Genomic DNA, 18,945 nt, shown 5'->3' on the forward strand with positions numbered 1-18,945 from the left:
AAGTAAGAAATCCTTTTCTCATGCTAAAGTCTTTAGGTAGTTAAAGAGATACTCAACATAAAAATTCAGGGGAGCAGTGCACCAACATTTAAGTGACTTTGTTTCAGATCTAAATATCCATGGTTCCTGTTTTTAAAATAAATATGTATCTATTCTTTTTCTTGGAATAAATTTTCCCAAGGATCAAGAGGAATTTAGATTTTAACAGCAAGATTGCTGTACCACATCAAAGTGGGTTTCTTCTCAAACTGACAATGTTTAGGTTTTAAGCCAATAAAGAACCAGTTAATGTGAAACTAAAAAACAAAATAAAACAAAAAAAAACCACTTTGTGTTATAGAGCCTATTTTAAAAAAGAGATTATAATCCAGTGTGTGGGGAAGATACTAACAGAAATATATATGACATAAGAAAGAGAGTAGTAAGTAGCCAAAAAATAGTCCAGAGAAATTTGAAATGGGAGACATCAATCAATCAATCAATCAGGCAGTCAACAAGCATTTATTAAGCATCTACTTTGTGTCAGGCACTGTGCTAAGTGATACAAACATGATAAATTAAATAATCCTTACAAGGATAAGCAGTAGGTAGGAATATTAGTTAGGAAGGTTATATTGGTATAGCTGATAAATGATGAAATATTGAACCTAGGTGATTGCAGGAGAGGGAAGGAGACAGAGTCCAGAACTATTATTAGAAGGATGATCAAAAGAAATTTATAATTGATTGGATGAGGGGGCCGGAAAGAAAGAAGAGTGAAAGAAAACTCTGAAGTTCAGAGAGTGGGAAACTAGAAAAATTGCAATTCCATAAGCAGAGTTAAAGAAGCCAAGGGATGCCTTGGAGAGAGGGCAAGTGAGGTTAAAATGAGATAAAACTCTTGGGACATATTGAATTTGAGAAGCAGGAAGAATATCCAGCTGGAGCTATCTAGCAGGCAGTTAGGGAAATAGGAATAAAAATTTGAAAAGAGGTGAGGAGTTGAGAAAGAGATTTGAAAGCCATTAGCAGAGATGAACATAAATACATAAAAGCAGATGAGACCAAAAAAAAGGGAATGAGTGTAGAAACATTAGGGGGCATCCATGTTTTAAAAGCAGGGGAAGAGGAGGAATAAGGAAAGGAGATAGAGTCATTTGTATACGGAAGTCATGGAAGTCAAAAAAGCAGAGGGTGCCAGAAACAGAAGAAGGATACGTTTGGGATTCTTTAGCGATTCTGAGGAAAGCACGAAACAAAAGGTCATCAGCTTCCTAATATGTGGATGTTACCTCTGAGTTCCCTGTGACCTTGGAGGGAACTCTTTCTGTAGAATCAGGAAAAAGAAGCCAGATTGCTAAGGAATGAGAAGTCAGTGGGTGGTAAGGAAGGAGAAATAAGGAGTGCTAACAGCTTACCAGATTTCATGAATAATCAAAGATTGACTACATAAGAAATGAGTACAGCTAAGACCATTTCTCTTTGAGAATAAATCTGTTTGGTTGTCAGCTCCATGGGTGCATTATTGCCTGTCATTTATTATTATAATTCCAAGTGCTTCAGCGAGTACTCTCAGAACAGAAGGTTCTAAATGAGAGTCTCTCGAACTTGAATCTTCCTTTCTGATTTGAATAGGGTTTTCCTGGTCACAAAAGGGAAAACCTTTCTTCTAACCCATATTCTTTAATAAAGTTGTCTTTCATTCTCAAAGAGGCAGCTGGGTGATGTAGTGGATGGAATTTAAGTGAGGGAAGGTTGTGCAAGGTCAGCAACCTCACTCTCTCCTCCAGAACCATCTGGGTCCAATGGCAAGATATATATCGACACAACTGGAGATGGTTCTGGATGTTTTTTTTTAAACAGTGGGGATGTGACTTGCCCAGGGTCACAGAGTTTGTAAGTATCTGAGGTGATATTTGAACTCAGGTCCTCCCAACTTCAGGGCCAGTGTTCTGTCTACAGTACCACCTAGCTGCCCCCTCTAGTGAAGAAGATTGCTGCTAATACTTGGATCTTATAATGTTTTACATACATTTTATTATCTGATCCTCAGAACAACTCAATGAGGTGGGAAGCAGGCAAATAATATTAATTTTATTTTATAAAGGAGGAAGTTGAGACTAAGGAGGTTAAGTGACTTATCAATAGTCACACTCCTAAGTCACTGTGTAACCTGCTCAAGGCCGGAAGCTGCTCTATTTTCTTTTTGTATCTCTAGCCCTGGCACATAGTAGGCACTTAGCAAATGCTTATTAATTGGTTGATGAAACCAACTTCAATCCCACATTTTAAAATTTTCTAATGCTAGGGGTCAGCTAGGTAGCACAGTGGATAAAGCACTGGCCCTAGATTCAGGAGGACTTGAGTTCAAATCTGGCCTCAGACACTTGAAACTGTGACCCTGGGCAAGTCCCTTAACCCTCATTGCCTGGCCAAAAAAAAAATTATAATGCTCACCCAACAACCTTTCTTGCCACTATGCTACATTGCTTGTTTGTTTGCTTAAAGTGCAGTTCTCAGAAGTACCATGAATTTCCCTCCTCTTCCAACGTTTCCCAAAGCCACAGCCTTTTTTTTTTTTTTCCTTCCCCATAACTCTTGTTGCAGGAAACCAGAAGCTAGAAAGGTCATGCGTAGTGATGAGTATTAGTACTCCTTAGTGTGCCACCACACCTTGACTGATTTAGAGTGGAGCTGAATGTTTTCATTCAAAGGACTCTTCAATCTACCTACTTCTCAAGACTACTTATATTGTATTTACCAAGAGCCGGCCTGGTTCTCTACATGTCTGGGAGGGTTAGCAATATCCTTAGATGTGGTGTGGTGAAAAAGGTATTCAAATTGCAGTCATAAAAGCTGACTTTGAATCCTGGTTCTTCCACATCTTAGTTGTGTAAGTACTGGTAAACTGCTTAAACTCTGAGCATCATTCGCCTTATCTATAAAATCAGGGGACTGTAGGATGTCACTAAGTTCCCTTGCAACTTTGAAATTCTATGTGCCAGCTAAAACTCAAGAACATTTCTCCAGTGAAGTTGTCATTCACAACTGTTCAGCCATCATTTGTTAACCCTGTACAATATTAAAGGCACAGTCCTAGGTACTAGAAATATAGAAATTCAAATAATGAAGATCATGTCCTTTAGGGCTTTGTTTATTCCAGATTTGGGTTCAAAGGTAGGTAGAGGTCCAGAAATATATACGACTCTTCTTAAGTAAGACTAGGTCCACTAAATGTTGCCATGATCACCTATGAAATAAGGAAAATTAAAAAAAAAACACACACTCAGAAAGAAAACCTATATAGTAAACTAATGTTTTTCCAGGTCTTTGGCAACAGAAATGGGTAAGAGGCCACTTTGGACTCATCTTTCACAGTCCCCACCTAGCCATACACATCATTTTACACTAAGCATAAGACTACTATGAAACTGGGTGAAATCTGTATTTTTACTGCTAGTATTACTATTTCTACTGCTTACTATAGTGAGAGGCATCCTTGAAAGCAGAAAGACATACACTGGTTTGGGTAAATCATTTAACTTCTCAGCTCTCTAGGCAATTCTCTAAGGCTATAAGTTATAGGAAAGATGCCAATCTGCATTGTTATGAAATTCTATATCAGGGAGTTCACTATACCAATGAAAACATGGGTCCAGTTCCTATCCCTCCTTCTTTTCCTCTTTTTTCTTCTCTTTCCTCCTTGTCTTAATCTTTCTGTTCATCTTTCTAATACATCGTAATATAATTGGAATTCCAAGGGTTTTGGAACTGTACCAATCTCATTCAAGAGTCTCACTGAGGAGTCAAATGGCTCATTGCCTGGTTGTATTTAATACTTATTCTATTATCTTTCCGTGGTTAGGCAGTATATGTTACTCCATTCCATTTATTGAGCTGAATAAGATTTATTATTTTAAACTGAATTTAATAAGTAGATCTTATGACCTTATCATGGCCTTCAGATTGTGATTTAATTTACAGCCTCGATCTCAGTTTTAGAATTGCATCAACAGCAAGCCCTGTGTAGGGGTCAAACATTTTAAGTGCTTTGTTGTTATAATTAAACTTGCATACTTCACCATGGTGATGACTAGAGGAAATGAGATGTAATGAACTCTTGGATAAAAGCTTTAGTGATCCCTCTGTGGACTTATACATTCATATAAAAATATGTATTGAACGTTTGCTCTGTACAAGGCTAGGTGCAATGGGGAATCAAAGATGAGAACATGAAGCCTTTAAAAAGGTGAAAATCTATTTAAAATATTTTCATCATGAATTTATCAATCATGAGTATTTCAAAATACAAAGATGGGAAAGATTGTTTATGAAACCAGTTCATTTTTTGAACCATTGTTCAGTTTTTAAAGGGACTATAAAAGTTGTAGTGACAAAACTCCCAGTTTGTCTTTACTCATTTCTTCATTTTTTCCTCTTCTGTGTTTTTTATGTTTCATAAACTTTTATCTTTTTTTTTCTCTTTACATAATTATCATAGTCCGTCAACTTCTCCTCACCACTCAAACAAAAAATCCTCCCTTATAACAAATTCATGTAGCCAAGCAAAACAAGACATAATACTGGTCCATGTCTGGAAATGTATGTCTTATTCTATACTTTTTGTCTATCACCTCTTTGTTAGGAAATACAGTCCTGATTAATCGTTATATTGGTTAGAATTCTGAAGTCTTTCATAATTGCTTTCCTTTATGCTATGGCTGTCATTCTGCATATTGTTCTCCTGGTTTCACTCCCTTCTCTTTGTCTCAGTTCTTAAAAGTCTTCCCAGGCTTCTCTTAATGGGTCAAATTTGTCATGTCTTATAGTGCGATGATATTCCATTACATTCATAGGATTGTAGATCTATACTTGGAAAGGACCTCGGCTACCATTCAACCCAATCATTTAACAGGTGAGGAGATAGAGTAACAGAAAGGTAACATTATTTTACATGGTCATACAGATATTTAGCATCATGGGTAAAATTTAAGTATGCACATTCTGACCCCAGAGAGTTGATATTCTTTCTACAGTGCCTATCCCCCTATAAAATAATCAGTTTATCAATTCCCCAATTAATATATTTCTGCTTTATTCCTAGTTCTTTGTTACAATGAAAAGTCAGAAAGATATACATATGTGTATAGCCACACATAGAAATACCTACATATGTAGATGTATATATCTATATATGTAGATCATGTGTAGATCTACATCCTAGATAGAAACATCTACATCTTACACCTTTTACCACAAAAATATATGTCCTAGAAGAACAAATAGTTTGCATTGTATACATATATGTATATGTAATATATAAGTAAAGTATAATCTATAGATGTATATTATAAACATGAGTGCAGAAAGGAAAATGCATATATGTTCATCGTGTGTTGTGTGTGTGTTCTTCTGTCTCAATGTCCTGTGGACATATATAGATAGATCAAAGAGGTATGAAAAGTTCAATGACTTTTTGGCTGTAGTTTTAAATTGTTTCAAGAGTAGCCAAACAAAATAAAAAAAAAATCCATTTGACTAATCAATAAAACTAGTAGCTGGCTTTATGAAAAATAAAAAAAGAAGACCCCATTGGCAAAAAAGAAAGAAGAAAATCAAATTACCAGTATCAAAAATGAAAAGGGTATTCACCACTGGTGAAGAAGAAATTAAAGCAATTATTTGGAGATATTTCACTTAATTTTATGCCAGTGAAACTGGCAATCTAAGTGAAATGGGTGAATATTTGCAAAAAATGTAAACTGCCCAGATTATGAGGAGGGAAAATAACTTTTTTCTTTAACTGAAATAATTCCATAATAAAAAATTAATTTAAAATTAACTTAAATTACCCTCTTAGAAAAAATAAATTGAATAAGACAATGAACTGCCTAAGAAAAAAATCCCTAGGACCAGATGGATTTATGAGTAAATTCTATGAAACTTGTAAGGAACAATTCTATGTGAGCTGTTTAAAAAGTAAAATAAAATAAAGAAGTAGTCCTACCAAATTACTTTTATGACACAAATATGGTTTTGATACCTAAACCAGAAAGAGCAAAAATAGGTAAAGATAAGCCAATTGCCTTAATGAATATCAATGCAAAAAATTAAAATAAAATACTAGCAAGAAGATTACTAAAAAATAAAGAGAACAAAAATATTATAATCTAAGACCAGATGGGATTAATACAGAAATGCAGGACTGGTTCAACATATATATATATATATATATATATATATATATATATATATATATATATATATATATACACATATATATATATATACACATATATATATATATACACATATATATATACACATATATATACACACACACATATATATATATATTTTTTTTTTGGCAGGGCAATAAGTGTTAACTGACTTGCCCAGGGTTACACACTTAATAAGTTTCAAGTGTCTGAGGCCACATTTGAACTCAGGTCCTCCTGAATCCAGGGTCGGTGCTTTATCCACTGTGCCAGCTAGCTGCCTCAGGATTGGTTCAATCTTAAGAAAACAATTAGAATAACTGACAATATGATTAATTAAAAAATGATTATATAATATGATTATATCAACATGATATGATTATATAAATAAATGCAGAAAAAACATTCAACAGAATATAACACCCATTCTTATTAAAAACACCAGAAAACATAAGAATTAATGGAATTTTTCTTAAAATGATAATTAGTGTCTATTTAACACCAAGATTAAGCATTAACAACAAGGATAAACTTGAAGACTTCCCAATAAGAACAGCAGTGAAGGGTGCAACTAGGTGGTGCAGTGGATAAAGCACCGGTCCTGGATTCAGGAGTACCTGAATTCAAATCTGGCCTCAGACACTTGACACTTACTATCTGTGTGAACCTGGGCAAGTCACTTAACCCCCATTGCCCTGCAAAAAAACAAAAACAAAAGAACAACAACAACAACAACAAAAAAGAACAGCAGTGAAGCAAGGATCACCATTATCAACATTCTTATTAAATATTGTACTGGAAATGTTAGCTATAGCAATAAGACCCATGCACACACAAAGAAATTGAAGTAATAAAACTACACATTGTGGAAACAAAACAATCACTCTTTGCATGTGATATGATGTTATACTTAGGGAACCTCACAGAATCAACTAAAAAACTAGTCAAAACACTCCACAGTTTCAGCAAAGTTGTTAGATATAAAATAAATACAAACAAATTACCAGCATATACAATCCAAGAAACCCAGAAAGAAGGGATAAAAAGAAAAATTTCATTTAAATTAACTGCAGACAATATAAAATACTTGAGTATCTACCTCTGAAGAGAACCCAGTGACTATATGAACAGAATTATAAAACACTTCTTACAGAAATAAATACAGATATAAACAACTGGAGAAATATTAATTGATCATAGACAATTCCAATATAATAAAAATGGCAATTCTACCTAAATTAATTTACTTTTTCAGTGTCATATCAATCAAACTACCAAAGAATTATTCAATAGGATCAAAAAATATAGTAATAAATTTCATCTGGAAGAATGAAAGGTCAAGAACATCAAGGGAATCAATGAAAAAATATGAAGGAAGGCAGCCTAGCATTTCCAGATTTCAAATTATATTATAAAGTGATTATCTCAACAAATTGTTACTGGCTAAGAAATAGAGTGGTAGATCTGTAAAATAGATTAGGTATATAATACACAGCAGAAAATGACTATCATAAGCTACTGTTCAATAAACCCAAAGATCAAAGCTTTTGGGGCAAGAGCTCAATATTTGACAAAAACTCGTTGGAAATCTGGAAAGCAGTTTGGCAGAAACTAGGCATAGACCAACATCTCACACCAACAACATAAGTCAAAATGGATAAATGATTTAAGCATAAAGAATGATATTATAAGTAAATTAGGGGAGCGAGGAAAAATATACCTGTTAGATGTATGGATAAAGGAAGAACAAACAACAGATAGAGAACATCATAGGAGGTAAAATGGATAATTTTGCTTACATGGATTTTTTAAGTTGCATAAATAAAATGAATGCAGCCAAAATTAGAAGGGAAACAGAAAAAATGGTAAAATGTTTGCAGCAAGTTTCTCTAATAAAGGCCTCATTTCTCAAATATATAGGGGAATTGAGCCAAATTGATTAAAATGAGTCATTCCCCAATTGATAAATCAACAAAGGCTATGAACAAGCAGTTTTCAGAAGAAATTAAAGCTATCCATAATCACATAAAAATACTCTAAATCACCACTGATTAGGGAAATGGAAATTAAAACAGTTCTAATATACGCCTTCATGCCTATCAGATCGACTAACATGACAAAAAAGGAAAACTACAAATGTCGGAGGGGATGTGGATACATTGGGACATTAATGAAGCATTAGTGGAGCTGTGAACTTGTCGAACCATTTGCAACTATGTCCAAAAGTCTATTAAAACAGTGAATACCTTTTGACTCAACAATACCACTACTACTAGATCTCTATCCCAAAGGAAAAAAAGGAAAAAAGGAAAAGGAAAAAAGGATCTGTTTATATAAAAATATTTAGAGCAGCTTTTTTGTGGTAGCAAAGAATTGAAAATTGAGGGGATGCCCATCAGTTGGGGAACTGATGAACAACTTGTGGTGTATGATTATGATGGAATGATTTTGTGAGATAAATGATGAGCAGGGTGGTTTCCGAAAAAACCTGGGAAGACTTATGTGAAGTGATACAAAGTGAAGTGAGAAGAACCAGGGGAATATTTCATTGTACACAGTAACAGCCATATAGTAATGATGATCAACTGTGAAAGACTTGGCTACTCTGATCAAGACAATGATGCCTGAAAATTCCAAAGGATACATGGAAAAGAAAATGCTATATATAACTTATATAGGATTGCTTTCTGTATTGGAGAGAGGGGAGTGAAGAGAGAGAGGGAGAAAAATTTGAACTGGAAATCTTATAAAAACAAATGTTGAAAACTATCTTTACATGCAACTGGAAAATAAAATATTTTTATGATTTAAAAAAAGAAAAGAAAAAAATGTGATGCACCTCCAGAGAGAGAGAGAGAGAGAGAAAGAGAGAAAGAGAGAGAGAGAGAGAGAGAGAGAGAGAGAGAGAGAGCGAGAGAGAACTGAAGGAATCTGAATTTAGATTGAAGTATACTTTTAAATTTTATTTTTATTTTTAAATTTTTGTGTTTTTCTTTTGCAACATGGTTATGGAAATATGTTTTGTATGATTTCACATGTATAATAGATATGAAATGCTTTGCCTTCTCAAAGAAAAGAGGGGGATGGGAAGGAGAGAATTTGAAATTCAAAAAAAATATAAGTGATTGTTTAAATTTTTAGTTTACATGTAGTTTGGAAATATTTAATGAAATAAATGTCCTTTTTTAAAAGAGTAGCTGAATAAATTAACAGGTTCGCTAACAATGCATTATTGCATCTGTCTTCTAGATCCTTTCTAACAATTGTTTTTTGTTTGGTTTTGTTTTGGTTTTTAGTTTTTTTCCTACTTGGTCAATTTGATGAGTATGGAGTAGAAGCTCATAACTGTTTTAATTAGTATCTCTCTTATTAATAGTGATTTTGAAACATTTTTAATATTAAGAATGATGGCTTGTATTTCTTCCTTTGGAAACTACCTGTTTAATATCCTTTTGCCACTTGTCTACTGAGAACTATCATATGTTTTTAAATATTTATATCTATTTCCTATGTATCTTGAATATCAGACTTTTATCAGACAAATTAGCTACAAATATTTATCCCAGTTCAATTCCTTCTAAGTGCATTTTTATATATGTCATGATTTTTACATTTATGTAAATGGAATTCTCCATTTTATCTTTTAAAAGTATTTCTCTCTTTTATTTAGTTGTTTTCTCCACTAACCAATAGTTGGCTATCCTTTCCAAGATTTGCTGTCCTTTCACTTATACTTCCTCAAAAAATTCAGTGCCTAGTTTCCCTTCCTCATAAATATGTATCCTCCAAGTAATACTCACCTCTGCCAGTTTTGTGAGGGAAATCATCTTCTTCCCATTCATTGATAGTATTTTTATTATGGTTTTGCCTTCATGACACAAAGGAAAAGAAAGTGAGTATAGAAGGGGAATGTGACCAAAAGTAGTAATCCATAATTGGAGTGGTTTAATACTATAGCTCTGACCTTCCTCCCTTTGCCTAGCTCAGGAACAGACGATTTTTTTCTTTTTTTCGCCTCTTTGTTTTTGCGAGGCAATGAGAGTTAAGTGACTTGCCCAGGTTCACACAGCTAGTAAGTGTCAAGTGTTTGAGGCGCATTTGAACTCAGGTCCTCCTGAATCCAGGGCCAGTGCTTTATCCATTGTACAACCTAGCTGCCCCTAGACCATTTTTTCTTACCCTTTATCTCCTTTTATGATCATCCCTCTCTAGTTGAAACTTACTTTCCTTGTTACCTTACCCTTCCCAAATTGACATTCTTTTTAAAACCCCACTTCTCTTCCTTTTCTGTCCCCATTTATTGTCTCAATATGTTTCTACAGTAAACGTGTATGTGAGTGCATGTGTTCGCTACCCCTTTGCTATGAGACTCCTAAGATACGAAAACTCCCTTAATCTTTATATATACTTCTTCTAAAATACAGATGAAATAGCAAGTTTCCCCTCTTCTTCCTCATTTCCTCCCTAGACTTCCCTTCTATTAACCTGTAACAGAAGAAAACCAAAGCCATGCCCTATTTTTATTCTTTTTTATTCCATCAGTAACCCTGAAAATAAAGAGATTCTGTAGGGTTATTACCTTCCTTAGAAATTAACCATGTTGTCTTTAGCATGCCCTTCTAATTCCTTCCTTTCTTAAGTTTCTCTTAAAGGTGTTTGCATTTTAAAGGTGTTTCTAAGTTTGGTGGTTTGGTTTTGTTATTGATTGTTGTTGTTTTTGTTTGTTTGTATTTATTTAGGAAAGATGTAGAGTCTTCTATTATATTGTATCCCTCCCTAGTAGGATTATTCTCACTTTTGATTCTTGGTGTTATCATCTGTTTGCTTGTCACTTGGTGTGTCCCTAACCATTTCCAATTGACTATCAGTGCATTAGTTTCAGATGTGGAGTACCCCATGGAACATGCTGCCAAGATGTCTTAGCCCCTCCATTTCAATGTGTGCTTGCTTTGTCCTCTTGTGCTACTCTCACAATTTGGGAGTTGATCTTCTGCTAGCAGTGGAGGCCCATTTTTCAGAGTCCATTGGATTGAGGCCTTCCCTAAAAGGCCCCAGAGCAGAATGCCTGAAAGCTTTGGGTCCTTTTATGTATTTCCTGTCTAGATAAAGGTACTTGGTCTTTCTTTTCTATTTTATTTGCTATTTGCTTCTTTTGGAACTCTTCTCCATGCTTTCTGTGTCATTTTTCAGGGGAATTGAACTTGTCTGAAACCTTTCACTTAACTATTGTTTCCAGAAGTGATAGGGAGTAATCTATTATTTTCTTAGAATAGTGACCTTATGTGTGAGGAACTCTGCGTACCAATTCAAATTGGCACCTTCTCTGCAACTTAGAGTCTTAAAAAGTTACCTGCGAACAAAAAAACAGGAAGTGAATTACCCAGGATCACACAATTAATATGAGCCGGTTGTGGGACTTGAACTTCGATCTTGTCTTAAAGGCCAGCTTTCTACCTACTATACCATATTGCCTTCTTCCTGGAAGTAAAATACCTAATAATCTAAAAGTGCAGAAATATGGTAATAAAAATAACAACAACATAAGACAGAATTTGATATGTCAAAAGACTGGCAAAAATCAAAAGTTGAAGGGATTTCGAGGAGGAGGAATCAGAGAATTTCATTAAAAAAAACACATGGAATTTGAGGTTAGCTCAGAAGGATAATGGATAGAGTGCTTGGTGGGACTGAAGTTAGGAAAACTCATCTCAGCTGAGTTAAAATCTGGCCTCAGGCACTTACTAGCTGAGTGACCCTGGGGAAGTCAATTAACCATATTTGCCTCAGTTTCCTCCTTTGTAAAATGAGGTGGGGAAGGAAATTGTAAATTATTCCTGTATTTTTGTTGTGAAAATGACAAATGGGGTCACAAAAAGTTGGGTACAACTGAAAAATGACTAAATAACAAAAAAAGTCTGAAGGATATATAGGATATCATCAGGTAGCATTAATGGGAGAAGATATATTAGGTAGAAGTAGCAAAGAGCTAGAAGTGGGAAAGAAAAAAAATCTGTACATAAAATACTGAGTGAAGCAACTCTCAGCAGATGGAGACAAAACATAGGAAGCCATTTATGACAAAATAACTATCTTAGACTTTATTCAGTACCTAATGAGAAACCATTGACCTTGTGTGGAGAAGAGTGGCACAATCAATGTAGAGCTATAAAAAAATTAATTTAATCATGGTGAAGAGAATGAATGGTTTGGGAGGTAGAAATAAAAAGCAGGGGCAGAAGGGAGAATAGAAATAGGACCGGGGGCAGCTAGGTGGCGCAGTGGATAGAGCACCGGCCCTGGAGTCAGGAGTACCTGAGTTCAAATCCGGCCTCAGACACTTAACACTTACTAGCTGTGTGACCCTGGGCAAGTCACTTAACCCCAATTGCCTCACTAAAATTAAAAAAAAAAAAGAAATAGGACCATTAGTTAGGAGCCTGCTATAGTCATACAGTGAGGTTATAAATACATAAATATTGGTCGCAATAGGAATAGAATGGGAAAAAAAAAGGAGAGGGAAGAAGAAAGAAAGAAGGAAACAACACACATTTTTATAGTGATTCACATTTTCCTCACAAAATCCCAGAGTGCTTAAGAGAACAAGTACTGATGTACATTTTTAAAAGAAAGAAAGAAAGAAAGAAAGAGAAAAGAAAATAAACAGAGGCTCTGGAAGTTTGAATGAATTGATTGAGTTTTCATAACTGGTGTTCAAGATGAAAAATACATGAGCATCATATCCAGGCCACATTATTGTTGGAAACTTGAAGGGTTAAAGACATATGGGTTGGTTATATGGGCAATAAGTGTAGAAGCAAAAACGTGACGTGAAATGAAACTGCATTTGATTGCATTAAGATTAGTCTTCAGCACTAGAGTCAAAGGTTTTGCCCTAGATTATGTGTATTACTCTATGTAGAAAGTACTCTTTGAATGAAAGCGAGATAATGACCTACAGAGAAAAGAATGTGGCAACATGTGTCTAGAGTGAGCAAAGAACACTTCTTGCCTTTCCCATCAGGTCTGTTCTTGCTAAAGCTTGGAGGTGGTTACTACATTAATGGCAATAAAAACATTTAATTCTTTTGGCGTGGTGCAATCTCGACTAAAACAGAAAAAATCAAGGCGTGTCATTTAAAATATTGTGGGACTAGCTGGGGTTTCTAAAAATATTGCTACTTATAAATTAAAGGCTATTGTACCAGTTTTGGCAGTAGGCATTTATTATTAATTAAGATCCCATATTACTAAAGTATTGACCATGTGTCTGACTTCCCCACTACTTATAAGCTTTATAGGCCTGAACAGTTACATACCCAGCATAAAGAGGCCCAGGAAGTGGGGTGGGGAGAGCAAGTCCAGGGTAAGAGAGTGAGTAAGAGAAGAGCATAACAGAGTAAGAGAGTGATCCTCATGTCCCCAGGGATTTTTATCCTCTTTCACATTGCTCTAAGCTAATTGGTTAGCATCATTCTGCTCCACTGACGTGACTTGAGGGTGGTGCACATTAAAATGAGCTCTACCTTGATGACATTATGGTCTAGTAAAAGACAGACCCCATGAGGCCAAAGGTACTTTCAAGTAGTTATGGTTTTAGCCAGTCACAAAGAAATCTATATCCAATGCAACTTTCTGCTGGCTCTAAAAGAGACCAGCCAGAGTTCCTATCAATATTAGTATATATAAATATATGGCATTATGTATGGGAAAAAACATAAAATGAGATTGGAAAAATTGGTTGGGATCAGGTAGTGAAGGGCTTTGAAAACCAGAGTTCATATTCTGTACTAGAAACAGTACAGAGGCACTGGGGTTTATTGAGGAGGAGTGTAATATAGTTAGATGTATATTTAAGAAAAATCACTTGAGCAGCAGTACTGAGGATGATCTATAGTGGGGAGACATTTGAGTTATATTTAACTTTCAATTCATTATTCCTGTCGACACCAAATTTATTCTAAATGATCAATTGATATTAGAGAATAATGCTATCACAACTCATCCTGCCCTTTCCTGCCTCTGAGCATTTAGTCATAATTCCCAGAATGATCTCTTCCAAGATGTTAGGCTGTTTAAATCCTTCTTTTCCATAAGGAACAAGTTCAAAGGCCAAGAGATCTTTTCTGATCCTCCCTTCTGTGCTCTCCCACCCCAGTTAAAAGTGATCTCTCCCTTTTGGCATCTCTTTTGACATTCATTTTGCCTCTGGAATCTTTTTATGAGGGTGGGGGGGTATTGGGGAGAGTGGGGGCATGATGAAAAGAGGTAGCAGGGCAGAACTGATTCAGTATAGGGAACTCCTATAGAATGGAAATGCATTCTGCCAATTTGGCAAGTTATCTGCAAAACCATCAAGTGACTATGATGAAATTATCATTCTGGATGGAAAAACAAAAAAAAATAAGCAACAATAAACAACAAAATTTTCAAGTGATAAGTCAGCACAGTAGCAAGAAAGTCACCCAGAGAACTTTTTGTGGTTCAGTGTCATGTTCAGTCTCATGGTCACATAGTACATGTGGGAGGCAACAGTTGAATTCAGATTTTTCTTGACTGCAAGGCCAGTGCTTTCTCCACTATATGCTTCTTCCTCTACACCTGATCATATTTTAACTTTATTATACCATAGTCATCTGGGTATATCTAGCCTACTACTACCAGATTTTCATCTTCTTAAGGGCAAGGACTATGTTACTTCATTCTTTAACTTGGTATGATGCTGTGCACAAAGTGGTCACACTCATCAATAATTAAATTGAGTTTTAAAGAACTTTTAATTATGAGGTCCATGAAATTTCACAGTGTAGCTTTCTGGCAAGAGCTGCTCATTGGTGACATTTATCCCGCATTAAAGTAACACTTAACATTTATCCTGCGCTAAAGTGTTGCAGTGTGCAATGAGTATTGTACATGGCAAGTCAGGAGAAATACAGGTCCATTTGGTGTCTATTTAGTGTCTTTGATATTTAGCTGTTATCTATTAAAATCATACACTTAGAGCCTAAGGAGACCTTAAGAGTCACTAGGACAACCATATCATTTGAGAAAACTAAGATCCTTGCATGTGAGTTGCCCAAGGTCATATAGGTAGTGTCAATGTGAGGATTTGAACAACGTCTGAGTATTGGTTTCTCTAACTTTATCTGTATCTCTAAAATAGAGATTTAAAAAAAATCTATTTTACTTAACTCTTGTAGTTATACAAATGAAACAATTATCTAAGGTGTTTTTTAAAACAAAGAGAAACACAAACAGATAGCTAGAAGAGATAATAGGGAGATATAGATAGATAGATAGACAGACAGACTGACAGACAAACAAAGTAGACTGGCATGTAGGTAGATATGTAGGTACATGGATAGATAAACAGAGAGCTAGATCTAGATAACTAAATCATAAATCATAAAATCTCCAAATTTTATAACTCCTAGAGACTTTAGTGAATATCTAGGTCAGTGCTTTAATTTTGCTGCCATAGAAACTGAGATCCAGAAAAGCTAAATTATTTGTTTGCAATTTCTAGATATCTCTATCTAGATATTGAAATAGACATCAATATAGAAATACCTCAGAAATCATTAGTGATATCAAATTCTATAGTGTTAGCACACTTTGATTGTTGTAAAATATACACTGATAGACAAATATGGAGTGCCTATCTGATAGCTTTGCAATTTATATTTTTGCATGTGTTTGCAAATATAAGTATTTAAGCAGTTATACTTATGTTAGTATCTATACACTAAAGAAATAAAATGCTTTGTAAAGCACTATAAATAATGTCCCCATTTTCATTCTGCCTTTTAAAAGGAATATTAATGTTATTTATTGTGCATACTATATAATTTTACAGCAAAGAGATAGATTATTTTGATCATATGCAAACTCTCTATGCCTTGAAGAATATGAAAATCTATTCCAATGTTTGTTGTGCCTGATATGGGAGAAAAGTGCACCAAAATTGATCAAAACCATTAAGGATTTCATAATTTTACTTTTGTGGTATCTAAATGTGATTTAGAATGAAAGTCAATTCCAACTACTACTGAAGAACTAAGATTTAGCCTTCAGGAACCTCTACTACATGAATGTTAAGCACACAGGCTTCTGTGCTTATGTCATGAAATTTCTCTACTTCTCTACTTCAAGTAAATTTTTCCCCCCATTGAACTCATGCTTTTGAGCTTTAGCACAAAATTGTTCAAACAATGGACGTTTGTTTTTTTGTTGTTGTTTATTGTTGAATGACTGACATTTTCCCATGTAATATTTTTTCCCCTAGGTGTCATACCATGATCGAGTCAACGATACAAAAGCATTGTAGAATCATAAAATTTTTGAACTGGAAGAGACTTTAGAGAATAATATCTTAATTCTACTGTCAAAGAAACTGAGACCCAAAGAAGCCAAATAATTTGCTTAAGAGAACATAGCTAATGTTAGTGTGCCCTGGAGGCTTGAATTCCTCTTTGTTACTATCAACTGTTCAAATGTCCAAAAATAAATTCCCCCCTCACCAAACAAATAAGAAAAGAGGGCTTCATATGAAACTGAGAATATAAATCGATTAATTTCCAAGCATTTATCTGCTATGTGTTTGGCACTGTAAAGAACGACACCCTACTTTCAGAGAGCTTATACGTTTCATGAAGAGATAGCAAGTACATTCCATGATTGTATACAAAATAAAGAGAAGGCTGAGGTCAAAAGAAAAGTGAAATCTGACTTACATTAAGTATTGAAAAAAAAATGCTTTTTGAATGATTAAGAAGAATTTAGGGTTTTCTTTCCAAAGAATTTATAGTCCATGGTACTATAAAGTTGAGTATTTAGGTAGTTTTACTAATTTCTCTCAGCAAGTTATTAAATTTGAGAATGTTCTAATGAATATCCTTTAAAGCCCAACTGAAGTTCCATGACACTTTTTTCCTATCCTACTTTCCCCATAGCACCTGGTCTGAGGCCCCACTTTTTCTAATGTACTGTGCCCTTAGAATTCAAACAGCATTTTGTTTGCATATTGATATTATACTAATTATTAAATCAATTATTATATTTTAATTATGGTTATCTTTGTTTTATGGTGCCATACTAATTAAGATGATAAGATCCATAATATTAGGAAACTTGATAAGATCCTTAAGTGTAGGAAACTTGGTGTCTTATTTAAATTTTAGGGCATCTATTTCAGCACTGAGCAGTCTCTTTGCACTTTGGAAATGTTTGCTGAGGGAGTGAGTGAGTGAGTGAATGGAAGAACAAACAAACAAACGAACCAATGAATGAATGAACTAAGTAATGCAAACTTCCACTGGAGAGGGATGGTCATAAAAGGAGAAAAAGAAAGATCAAGAATGAGTGATATGGGGGGCAGCTAGGTGACACAGTATATATAAAGAATGAGTAATCTGGTTCTGGTCTAGGCAAAGAGAATTCAAACCAGAAAACAGTGAAATGTGATTTACTGTGACTGTTATTATTTTTTAATAAAAGTAATAATAAATATTCCTGAGGCATTTGGAAATAGGGTTTACTTTCTTAGATCCAGTTTAATCACATTTAAAATATTATTACTTTATTGAATTTTCATTATGTCAATCTTTCTATCTTCTCCCAAAGCTTTGTTCTTTTTCAAAAAAATAAATAAAAGCACATTGCTTCCTACGTTTTATGCTAGCCCAGAGCAAAGAGTTAGACTTGTTCATCTAGATAAGTTAATTGTAATTAGAGGTTAGGCCACAAATTTTTAATCAGTAGTATAAAATGAAAACACATTGCTCAGACATTCCATTTTATACCTTTCTTTAAACAATAAAATTAGCCACTAAAATCATTTAAAATATGACTATATTATATGTTAAAAACAACTAAAATATGCTTAACAACTAATGGAAGGTCAAAAGAGAAATTATTACTATTATGTTAATACTTCCTCTTATCCATGTCATTAAAGTATAACTATAGAAATTAAATGGATGAACAGCAGGTGATCTCCTTACCTGTGACTTGCACATTGTACACATTCCTTAGAATTTCTCCCCATCTCTAAGGTTAAAATGCAAAAGTCAATCAATGTGATTATTTCAATTTCCAAATTCCACCATCAAAGATAATCTCTCCCCCATCTTTCCTTAATATCCCTTATTATCCTTTTTCACTTAACTTTTCCCAAATTAGAAAAATAAAGCAAAGGTCTTTACAGATAAATTAAACCAACCTCATTATTTTTCAGATACTTAAACTGAAACCTAGAATGGTCAAAATTATCCAGATAAATTGTTGGTGAAGATGTGAATAAAGTTTAGGTATTTTTCATTGCTAATTCAATGATTGCTTACTCTTTTTCTTATGATAGAACTAGTGTTTATTACTAATCCAAAGTTTGTATTATTGAAAGTTTGTGAACCAATCCTATTTGATAGGCTTCTTAGATAACATTATTTTAGTATTGCAATTTTTTTTTAAATAAATCATTTGTTTTTTGTTTTTTTTAGTGAGGCAATTGGGGTTAAGTGACTTGCCCAGGGTCACACAGCTAGTAAGTATTGAGTGTCTGAGGCCGGATTTGAACTCAGGTACTCCTGACTCCAGGGCCAGTGCTCTATCCACTGCGCCACCTAGCTGCCCCATCATTTGGTTTTATATGTTTGGAAGTTGGAAGATGAAATAGCCTTCCAGCATTGAAGTCCAATTTGAATTCATGTATGTATTAGAAAAAAGAATATCTGTCTCAGTTTAATTCCTACTA

At 34.4% G+C, this 18,945-nt stretch overlaps 1 protein-coding gene across 8 annotated transcripts in view; it reads left to right on the forward strand.

The window, feature by feature from the left end:
• The window catches only part of SLC16A7 (solute carrier family 16 member 7), a 257,556-nt gene that overhangs the window by 113,938 nt on the left and 124,673 nt on the right, over positions 1-18,945 (forward strand). The gene's annotated exons all lie outside the window — the stretch shown is intronic.

Source organism: Dromiciops gliroides, chromosome 5 (assembly GCF_019393635.1).
Source record: "Dromiciops gliroides isolate mDroGli1 chromosome 5, mDroGli1.pri, whole genome shotgun sequence".
In the NCBI taxonomy this organism is placed as follows: Eukaryota; Metazoa; Chordata; class Mammalia; order Microbiotheria; family Microbiotheriidae; genus Dromiciops; species Dromiciops gliroides.